Below are 12,204 nucleotides of genomic sequence, written 5' to 3'. Positions count from 1 at the left end.
TGACTCGTATAGACCCATCTGATTAATTAATGTTGAAGCCAAGATCTTAGCCAAGGCCCTGGCAAACCGGTTAGCTCCACATATCACGGACTTGGTCCATCCTGACCAAGCAGGTTTTATGCCTCACAGGGCAACGCGGCATAATATCCGTCGCGCACAGGCGGCGATCGACGCTGTTGGGGCCTTGGGGGACCAGGCGGCGCTGTTGCTGGCCGACATCAACAAGGCCTTTGACTCTGTAAGCTGGTCGTACCTATTTGCATTGCTGCGTTGTCTCAACCTGGGCCCGGTCTTCCTGTCGTACGTCAAGCTCCTTTATACAGACATCACGGCCTCTGTACGGGTCGCCGGGGCAGTGTCGGAGATGTTCCGCATTGGCCGCGGGACCAGACAAGGGTGCCCTCTTTCCCCCTATTTATTTGCATTGGCCATGGAGCCCCTAGCTGCCAGAGTGCGCCAGGATGCGCTGATACGGGGCTTTCAGTGGACTGCCACCCTGTCAGATAAAATTGCGTTATACGCGGACGACGTCCTCTTCTTCCTTACCGACTTGCAGCGCTCGGGCCCGCGTGTCCTGGAGGTTATGCAACTGTTTGGGGAGGCTTCAGGCCTATATCTGAACCTACATAAATCCACGTTGTGGGTACTGGAAGGAGGCACGGTGACGGACCCCTGGGCTTCAGGGTTGCGAGTGGCTACGACCGGGTTGAAATACCTTGGAGTGTTTCTCTCGGACTCGGCGGACACTGCCTGGGACCGTAATCTAATACCAGTCTGGGAACGGGTAAAGACGGATGTTAAAACTTGGTCTCGGATGCCCCTGTCAATCTTTGGCCGATCCGCTATTTTCAAAATGGTGACGCTACCGCGCCTATTATACCAGTTGCAGAACCATCCATATCCTATCCCACCTCAATGGTTTAGGCAGGTCAACTCTGTGCTGGGCCGCTTTCTTTGGGCTGGGGGTGCCGCCAGAGTTGCGCTACGTACATGTTTTTTGTCCACCTACTGTGGGGGCTTGGCCACTTCGGATTTGCAGTCGTATTATCAAGCCGCGCATCTTCTCATTTTGAATGAATGGTGGTATGGCGATGGTGGAGATCCAGCCTATGCCCTGGAACGTGCTTTGATGGGCGATAACTCGCTCCACACCATCCTCTACTCACCCCGACTGCGTCGCTCGCTGCCGAGGGTTACTCGACTTGTTTTTGCGGTGTGGCGACAGGCCTTGCGTCGCATGGGCTGGTGGGGCAGACTGACTGCGGAAACGCCCCTGTGGCGTAACGGCATGCTGCCAGAACTGTCTAAGCTATCGGGCTTCGATGGCTGGGACGCGATTGGTATCTCGCAATTAGGCCATGTGCTGTCCGGCACGACGCTCAAATCTTTCCAGGCCCTTCGTACCGAATTCGATATGCCCCAATCTCAATTTTTTCGATACCTGCAGTTCCGGCATGCGCTGATGCCCAGTCTTACCAACCTTGACTCACTCCCTGAATTCAGCCCGATTGAAGCAAAGGTCTTCATGGGCAATCTTGGGGATAAAAAAGTTTCACGCATCTACCAGACAATGGTCATCCATTGCTCCTCCACCCTTCTTCCGCTAAAGGCGGCCTGGGAGGTCGACATCGGTCAGTTGGATGAGGATGATTGGCGAGAGGCCTTGGAATCCCCGAGGGGAGCGGCTATTGCAATACGATTTCGACTCATACAATTCAAAATTCTTCATAGAGCCTACTATACACGTCAGCGTCTGTGGAAGGCAGGACTGATTGAATCCCCGGAGTGTCTGCGGTGTGGGGTGGAGATGGGTACATTGCTCCACACAATATGGTTGTGCCCCAGGCTGGTTGGCTTCTGGAGGGGTGTGTGGGGCTGCCTATCAGAGGTGCTGGGCTGGACCATCCCCCGTACTCACCGTCTGGGCCTACTACACATCCTAGAGGGGGTTGGTGGCAATATCTACAAGAGGCACCTGCTCCTCCTGGGGCTGGTGGTGGCCAAAAGAGACCTAGCCCGAGCATGGAAGGATGTGAGCCCCCCCCCCCTGAGTGCGTGGAAGGCTGGCATAGACTTCTGTATGGGTCTGGAAAAACCGATCTTTGAAGCTCGGGGATGCCCCCGTAAGCACTTTAAGGTGTGGAAGAGGTGGGCGGGCTACAGGGGCTTGACACTGGACCCCCCGGCAGAACAGGAGGAGGATCTTGGGCCCCATATGGCCCGGTAACCCTGTTTCCCCACACATGCAATTGCCACATCAGGAATCTACATTGACACTGTACGTACACACATGCATGGGATTAGGGTGGGATCCAGGGGAGGGTTCTGGGAGTTGGGTAAGTAGGTAACTGAAAAGATAAAGAAGGGGAAAATGTTTCTTTGTATCCTTGAATTACAATGGTTCCTCGACCGGACACTCAGTCCTATTTTGCGATTGTATCGGTATGTTTGGTGGTACCATCCTGACTGTGGGGGGGCCACTCTATTACATATGCTCATCTTTATCAATAAAATTTGTTGTGAAAAAAAAAAAATTTTCCTCACCGCTTACTTTTTCAAAAGTGATGCTGGCTTGAAAAAAATTAGTTCAGAAAACTGGTTTTTAATAAAAGTGTGGAATTATTTATTTATCAAATTTTTTTTCTGTACTTTTTCAAACAGAAAGAATTCTATGTAGCAAACAAATCCATATTCCTTTGCGGAATTCTTAGGCATTCTTCTTTTTTTCTGAAAATCCTTCACTGCAAAATGTGACGTTCACAACCTGTAAATTAATTTTTCAAGGTTAAGTAACATCACAACCTAACTGCATTTTTTCTCGCAAACTAAATGTAATTTTAACATCTTCCAACAAAACAGACTAAAAAACCCAAAGTCATTTGGATTCATAATTTTTTGAAAAATTCCCTTAAAAAACAATTAGATGTTGACAACCTGTAAAAGAATTTTCAAGGTTATTTATCATCACATCCTAACTGGTTTTTTTCTCGCTGACTAAATCATTTCATATTTCAATCAATTCAATTATTTAAAGCCACACGCAAAATAAATACATTAAATTCCTGGCTTATGAAATATGAAACCAAAGCAACCAATCAAGCCCCTTTTTCGAAAATGTCAACAAATAAATCTAAACATATCTCTCTTCGATTTTCACACTAGCAATTTCAAAAACCAGTTTTCTTTTTAACAAACCAAGCCAAAAGCAATCATTTTTCAAAAATCTCCTGACTAACCTATTACTGTTCATCAAACTTTCAATACCAATACATGTCTATCTCTACTCAAAACATTTTACGTTCAAAATGTTTTCAAATAATTTTACAATAACTTTTTTTATATATATTTACCCTTAACTTTATTCGTTACATAACCCGACGAAGGCATATATAAGTAAAATGTTCGGCGACATGTTGAATTCAAACACAATACAACTACTTTTTTTAAAATGCAACCTCTCCTTATCCTTTCATTACAATATATATACTTTTTTATCTATGTTTTACTTTAAATAAAGTTATAAAAGTTTCCTACCTTGAGTGCAGATCAGCTTCCTGCTGCTTCCAGCAATCGATGCAATCCAAGATGGCCGCTTACGTCGACGTTAACATAACGACGTGATCAAAATGTAGCAAGATAAAAAAAGGACTATTTATTTATCTTTTATTGTATTTATCTTTTAATGTATTAAAAATATTATTTGAAAAATTAAAATGTTTGAAAAATAAAGAAAATGTAAATAAAAATATATATATTTTTTATACATGTTTTATATAAAATAAAATTAAATATTTTAAAAAGCACATGGTCTTTTTACTTTTATTTTGATTAAATGTAATGTTTAAAATTAAAGTATAAGCACTAAAAATTATGTTTATTATAACTTACCAATATGCTAGTCTTGTTTCCTTCTTCTCCATCCTGCTTCTGTTGATTTTCAACCTTACAATTCAGTTCCGTGGATTACTATAGAGTATTCATTGAAATAAATAAAGGACTAAAGCCTTCATTGAAATCAATGTAAAACCGTGGGAAAATTTCTAAAAATACATCAAAAAATTAACATTTAAAATTTTTAAAAATGCAAAATATTTTTAAACTTATAATATTAATTAAATTATTTTTTAATAACAACTTTTTCCTTCAAAATACATTTTTTAAATTATTTTTTAAAAATTAAAACAAATTCAAAAATATTACATTAATAAATAAAAAAACTAATAAATAAAGCTAATTATATTTCATTTTAAAAAATATTACTTATGATTTAAATTTCTTATTATTTTTCATTAAAAATAAATTTAAAAAATACCTAGAAAAAAAAGAGAATAAATATAAATACATTTTCTAAATAAATACCTGAGTATTAATACTTCTATTAATATCCATTTTAAAAAAATATACATATAATTGTATTATCCAATTTAAAATTTTTCCTAAAAAGATAACTGAATAAATAAACATCACAAGAAATACATTTTTCCAAAATTAATTATAAATACTAAATAAATAAAATAAAAAAATAAATATAAATACTTATTTTTAAAATTCCATAATTACCATCTTAAAATTAATAATAATTAGTTATTTTTTTTAATCAATATATCAAATATTAAAAAATCCCAGAGTATTTAAAAAAATAACATATTTTATAAAAATTAAAATTTAATATTATTAAAATATATATATAATAAAGTAAAACCAAAAAAATTAAAGAATACCTGATTAAATCACAAAAAAATAAATATATTAATTAATATAATTTTACGATGTAAAAGCATGCGTTGTAATAGCACTTGCGTTGTAACAGCATGCGTTGTAAAAGCATACGTTGTAATAGAACTTGCGTTGTAATACTTGCGTTGTAATAGCACTGCGTTGTAATACTTGCGTTGTAATGGTTGTTTCCCTGTAAAGTAATGTGTAGTCCATTGTTTATGTTGATGTTTGCAATTGTAAGTATGTTTATTATGAACAATTCACATTGTCGAACATACATTTACGGTGGTCACGGGGCAAGATATGCTGAAATGACATTGTGTGCATATCAACACTTGTTTTCTTTTCTCTATTGTATGATTTCCTGCATTTTCGCATCATGACCAGGCCAATATGGCTGCCAGCTTTTTGGATTAATGTACTATGAAGTCCTTTTTTTTAATGTTTGTAACAGGAGGTATTTTTACATTTAAAAAAGGAAGCTACAATGTATCTTGTATCGTTGTCAAGGTTCGGACGAGCCGGAACACTGCGCCCACGGCCTGGTCGCCCCCACACCCCGTGCCTGCTCCACCTTACCTGCTGCCAGACACCAAAGCCAAGCCGACGCCCCAGCTGCCGCAGGGCCCCCCCAGCGCCCCAGCAGCCGCAGGGCCGCCAGCCGAGCCCCCAGCTTCTCCCGCCGTAGCTTTTCCCGCCGCAGCAGCTCCGTACCCGCCCCCCTGCCTGCCGATTGGTCCCTGCGATACCCGCCTCCCAGCGGATCCTCCCTCACCGCTCCCTTCTTAAGGGGACCTCACCACTGCTCAGGAGCGACCACTGCGCCCACGGCCTGGTCGCCCCCACAACCCCTGCCTGCTCTGCCTTACCTGCTGCCAGACACCGAAGCCAAGCCGACACCCCAGCCGCCGCAGGGCCGACCCAGCGCTCCAGCCGCCGCAGGGCCGCCAGCCGAGCCCCCAGCTTCTCCCGCCGTAGCTTTTCCCGCCGCAGCAGCTCTATACCCGCCCCCCGCCTGCCGATTGGTCCCTGCGATACCCGCCTCCCAGCGGACCCTCCCTCACCGCTCCCTTCTTATGACGCCCCCAGAGCGACCGCGCAGCGGATGCGCGCAGCGGGAGCACCGATTGAGCGCCGAAGGTGCGCCAAAGGTAAGCCCGTCTACGCCCGTCCGCACCTGGACCGCGCCCAGTGCCAGGACCCCTGGCCCTCGAGGACCCCAGCCCGCCCACCGGATGTACGACGCCGCCACCATCAACGCGCTCAACACCGGCCGAATCCCGGGATGCTACCGTGCCACCCCGAGACGCACCCACGGACCCTTCAGCTGCCACGCCGGCAAGTTCTCCTGCATCCGGACCTGCCTCGCACCAGCACCCGCCAAGCCAAACACCAGCAGCAACCACCTCAAGTGCATCCTGCTCAACACCCGCTCCGTCCACAGACACGCCATCGAACTCTGGAACCTCCTCGACACCACAGCTCCTGACGTTGCCTTCCTCACGGAAACCTGGATGAACGACTCCTCAGCGCCCGACATCGCCATCGCCATCCCAGAGGGCTACAAGATCACCCGGAGGGACCGCACCGCCAACCAGGTGGGAGGAGGCATCGCCATCATCCACAGAGACACCATCCACATCACGACCAACACCGACGACACCCTGACTACCGCCGAACACCTACACTTCCAGATCCACACCGACCCGAAGACCACCCTCAGAGGCACCCTCATCTGCCGACCCCCGGGACCTCGTACACAATTCAGCGAGGACATTGCCGACTTCGTCAGCCCGCATGCCCTCACATCCGCTGACTACATCCTCCTGGGGGACATCAACTTCCACCTGGAGAACAACAACGACCGCAACACCATCACCCTGCTCGACAACCTCGCCACCCTCGGTCTCAAGCAGCTGGTGTCCACCCCCACCCACCTCGCCGTACACACACTCGACGCAGTCTTCTCATCCAGCAAGGACATCGCCTTCAGCCACGCCACAAGACTCCACTGGACGGACCACAGCTGCGTCCACTTCACCTTCAGAAGAACGACGATCCACCACCACCAGCAACAGGTTGCTCGAAGAAGCTGGAACAAGATCACAGCCGACCAGCTCGCCGCTTCCCTGAGCCAGCACCCTCCCGCCAGCTCAGCGAACCCCAGCCAGGCCGCCGACAACCTCACGAAATGGATCAGCAACTGCGCGGACGAACTCGCCCCACTGAGGACCCCGCCCAGCAGACCCGGCAGCAAGAAGGCCCCATGGTTCACCGACGAACTTAAGAGCTCCAAGAAGAACTGCCGAGCCCTCGAGAAAGCCTGGAGAAGGGATACCAACACCGGACAACATGACCACACTCAAGCTTGCCACCCGGAAGCACCACCAACTGATCTGCGCCACCAAGAAAACTGCATTCAAGGACAGGCTGGACAACAACGCACACAACTGCAAGGAACTCTTCAACATTGTGAAAGAGCTCTCCAACTCCAACGCCGGAAACAACGACATCACCCCTTCGCAAGACCTCTGCAACTCCCTCGCCTCCTACTTCCACAACAAGATCGCGGACATACACAACAGCTTCAGCACTCAACCGACGCACGCCACGACCGCACCAACGCCCCCCACCACCACCCTCCGCGCCTGGACTCCGATCAGCATCGTAGACACCGTCCGCATGATGAACTCCATCCACTCCGAATCTCCAACCGACCCCCGCCCTCACCACGTCTTCAACAAGGCCGACGCTGTCATCGCACCCCACCTGCGGGACATCATCAACAACTCCTTTGACACCGCCACCTTCCCGGAGAGCTAGAAGCACGCCGAACTCAGCGCTCTACTAAAGAAACCAACAGCGGACCACACCGAACTCAAGAATTACCGCCCCATCTCGCTCCTCCCGTTTCCAGCCAAAGTCATCGGGCAGACCGTCAACAAACAGCTGGCCGCCTTCCTCGAGACGAATGGATCCCTCGACCCCTCACAGTCTGGCTTCCGAGCCAACCACAGCACCGAGACCGCCCTCATCGCTGCCACCGACGACATCCGAGCCCTGATGGACAACGGAGAAACAGCGGCCCTCATCCTCCTAGACCTCTCTGCGGCATTCAACACTGTCTGCCACTGCACCCTAGTGCAGCGCCTCAGCAACGTCGGAATCCAGGAGAAGGCACTTGAATGGATCATCTCCTTCCTCGACAGAAGAACACAGAGAGTCCGACTACCACCGTACAAGTCAGAGGCCACCAAAATCATCTGCGGCGTCCCTCAAGGATCCTCGATTAGCCCCACCCTCTTCAACGTCTACATGAGCCCCCTCGCGGCCATCGCACGCCAACACAACCTCAACATCATCTCCTACGCCGACGACACCCAGCTGATCCTCTCCCTGACCAACGACCCCGCTGCCGCCAAAGCCAACCTTCACGAAGGGATGAAAGACGTAGCCGAGTGGATGACAACCAGCCGCCTGAAAATGAACTCGGACAAGACGGAAGTCCTCATCCTGGGCTCCTCGCCCTCCGCCTGGGACGACTCCTGGTGGCCCCCCGCCCTGGGCACCGCACCCAAACCGACAGACCACGCACGCAACCTGGGGTTCATCCTGGACTCCTCCCTCTCCATGACCAGACAGGTCAACGCCGTCTCCTCGTCGTGCTTCAACATCCTGCGCATGCTACGTAAGATCTTCCGGTGGATCCCCACCGAGACCTGGAAGACGGTCACCCAGGCCCTCGTCACCAGCAGACTGGACTACGGCAACGCCCTCTACGCTGGAACCACCGCCAAGCTCCAGAAGAGACTCCAGCAGATCCAGAACGCCTCGGCCAGACTCATCCTTGACATCCCACGACACAGCCACATCTCCGGACAACTGAGAGACCTGCATTGGCTCCCCGTCAACAAAAGAATCACCTTCCGTCTCCTCACCCATGCACACAAAGCCCTACACGATCAAGGCCCGAGCTACCTCAACAACCGCATCAACTTCTACGCTCCCAAACGCCACCTCCGATCAGCCAGTCACGCCCTCGCCGCCGTCCCCCGCATCTGGAGAACGACAACAGGAGGAAGGTCCTTCTCCTACCTGGCCGCCAAGACCTGGAACTCCCGACCGACAGACCTGTGCCTGACCCAAGACCACCTCTCCTTCAGGAAGAAGCTCAAGACCTGGCTGTTCGAGCAGTAGCAGCACCCCCCCCCCCCGCCCCAAGCACCTTGAGACCCTTCGGGTAAGTAGTGCGCTCTATAAATGTCTTTGATTGATTGATTGATTGATCGTGTCCTTTGCAGATTGAATACTTCCAGACTCCAACCTGGGTGCTGATTCTTTCCTTGTAAGAGTGAGAGGAGATTGAACACATAGATATAAAATTCCCTGAAAAAAACACAGGTTACAGGGACGTTAAAGTTAGAAATTAGCATTTAAAAAGCCTTAGATATTCAGTGAAAAAAACACAGGTTTCAGGGATTTTATAGTTAGTCTGACATTTCACTCATACAAAATCAGAGAAATTCAGCCGTTATAGTTAGCTGAGCTAACTATAACTCACACCCTCAATGCACTGCTGATGATGTCACAATTAACATCACTCATGACATGTTCAGTGACATCACTGATGCCATCACTGATGACATCTCAAATGACATCACTGATGACATCACTTATGACATCATCCAGTGATTGTTTCTAAAACCTTTTTAGAATGTGATGTATATATGATGATTTAGTCAGTGTGTGACTGACTATAACATGAGTGATTATACATGTCTGGGTGAATGTATGGGTGAGGGACTAATCTGTGTGAATATGTGTATCAGTCTGACAGTTGGTGTGTAAGTGGCTGTATGGGTTGGTGAATAGGTACATTAGTGTATATATGGGTTATTGATTGGTTGTCTGAGTACCTGTATGGGTACCTGAGTCTCTGTGTATTGTGTGATTACCTGCATGGATGTGTGAGCAGGTGATTCACTGGGTGTATGGGTGCATGAGTTAGTCTGCAAGGGGCTGTATGGGTGAGTGAGTAATCATATGGCTGTGATGGTGAGAGAATGGATGTCTTAGTGGTATATGTGTGAGTCACTGCATATGTGAATGGCAGTATATGTGAGTGTTGGAGTATATAAGTGACTGTATGTGAGAGTCACTGATTGTGAGAGTGGATGTATGTATGAGTATGTGCTTGTGTCAGTGAATGTATTAGAGAGTGCGTATGTGTTAGTATCTGTATGAATAAGTGAGGCGGTGTGTAAATCACTGTATAGGTGAGAAAATGGTATTGTGATTGACTCTTTGGGTGACTGGCTAGGGATGTGAGTAACTCTGTGGGTGAATGGTGGTGTGTGAGTGTCTGTATGGGTGCATGAGTGCATATAACAGTAGCTGCATTGATGAGTGATTGCATTTATGAGTGACTGTATGGGTCAGTGAGTGGATGTGTGTGTGTAGACCTAGGAATCAGTGAGTGGGTATGTACTAACTGGTATTAGTGTGTCTATGGTTTTGAGAATGATAGTCTGTATTTAATAGTGGGTGTATGAAAGGGTATATTAGGGTATGAGTAGGTTCATCAGAGATTCAAGGGATGGTGTCATCAGTGATGTCATTTGATATGTCATGAGTGATGTCACTTGACCATGTCATCAGTGATGTAATATGTTAAGTCATCAGCAATGAATTCCGGCGATGTGAGTTATAGTTAGCCCAGCTAACTATTATGGCTGAATTATCAGACTTGCTATAACATCCCCGAAACCTGTGGTTTTCCTAGTGAATATATACATATATATATATTCACTGAAAAAAACCATAGGATTCACACCAGTTATAGTTAGGAATTAGCATTTAATGCTAATTCCTTACTATAAGTCTCACTTTATAAGTAAGACTGTTAGCACTTTAGTTGTTCTTTAGAACACTCTGGTACATTCTGTCATTGGGCTATAGTTGCGCTACATCTGGCTGATATTTGGGCTACATTTGTATTTTTTTGTTTCTGGTGGCCATCTTTGGGCTACATTGGGCTACATTGAGCTACATTTGGGCTACATTTGGGCTCTAACATATATATATAGCCCAATGCAGCCCAATATATATTTTTTCAAAGTTAATTTTCTTAAAAACCACTGGAGCTTATATCTTGAGACATAGCAAAGGTACATCGGGCTACAAGTCCCTACAATTTTTCCCAATTTTGTTTTTTCGTATATTGGTTTTTTTTTTTGCCCTGGAGCGCTCCCGGTGCGCGCCCCGGTGAGCGCCCCGGAAGGCGTAGTATTTTGAAGCGCCCCGGTGCGCAAACTGGGAAAACATGATCGTGACGTATCGCGTAGCCGCGTCCACGTGATACACACGGCGTAAACGCACCCGGAAGCATTCGACGCGCTTACGCGACGCGCCCCTGCGTGCGTAGCGTAAGCGCGTCGGGTCATGTGACCTGAAAATAACACTTTTCTTTGGTTCATAACAGTTTTGGTTTCATAATGATGAAACCCCTGGTCATGTGACCTGAAAATAACACTTTTCATTGGTTCAGGATCTTTTTTTTCCAAATGATGAAAGCCCCCACCTTTTTACCTTATTCTACCTTTGTGCTTTGAGAGAGGTAGACCTGCAGTTATATCAGTCGAAAATGGCTACATCAGTTGCAGCTGCTGGATCTTCTGGACCACCACCACCACCACCACAAGGACCTCCACAACTTCACAGTGGTGGAGATCAAGAACAGGAGGAGGATGCGGAGGAGGAGCAGAGTAGATTCGTCCGAGAGGACAATATTACCTACAAACCTAAAGAGCACATCATCTGGCAATTTTTTTCAATCCCCAACGACAAAAAAAAAGTAAATGCACCTAAGGCAACCTGCTTAATCTGTCATCAGGAGCTGTCAAGGGGGAATCCCAACAAAAAATACTCCTTCGGCAACCACACGATGATCAGACATATGCTTCGAAAGCATCCAAATAACTATGCTAGGGCAGAGGTCAGGGAACTGGCCAGAAACCCTGTCCAATCTTCTGCCAGCACCTCCCAAACTAATGTTTCCACCCCATCGGGACCAGAAGTTAGGAAGATATGCTCCACCATACAAACCAAATTTTCCAATTTTAAAATGGTTTGTATTTTTTGTGGACAAACAATATGCTATGGAGAGCAATGCACCACACTTATTAATCGTGCTTGGGATAACCACAAGTGCCCAAGGAAACATCAATTTGTTCCGCTTTTTTTCTGCTCCTGTTGAGCCCTTTAGAATTCCCTGTTTTTTGTTTCTCCCCTTAAAAAAATACAAAAAATTTTTTTTCAGAAAAGCCAAAAAAAGAAAAAAATGTTAAAAAACCAATAAAAAAATATAAAACAGCAAAAAGATTAAAAAAAACAGTTCTTTTTAGAACTACCTCCAATTTCTAAAAAAATGCTAAATTTTTAAAAAAATATGTCATTCTTTTTTCCCCATGGTACGCTCCCCGGTGC

Source organism: Lissotriton vulgaris, chromosome 3_2, assembly GCF_964263255.1.
Source record: "Lissotriton vulgaris chromosome 3_2, aLisVul1.2, whole genome shotgun sequence".
Taxonomy (NCBI): domain Eukaryota; kingdom Metazoa; phylum Chordata; class Amphibia; order Caudata; family Salamandridae; genus Lissotriton; species Lissotriton vulgaris.
This window is presented reverse-complemented; position numbering follows the sequence as displayed.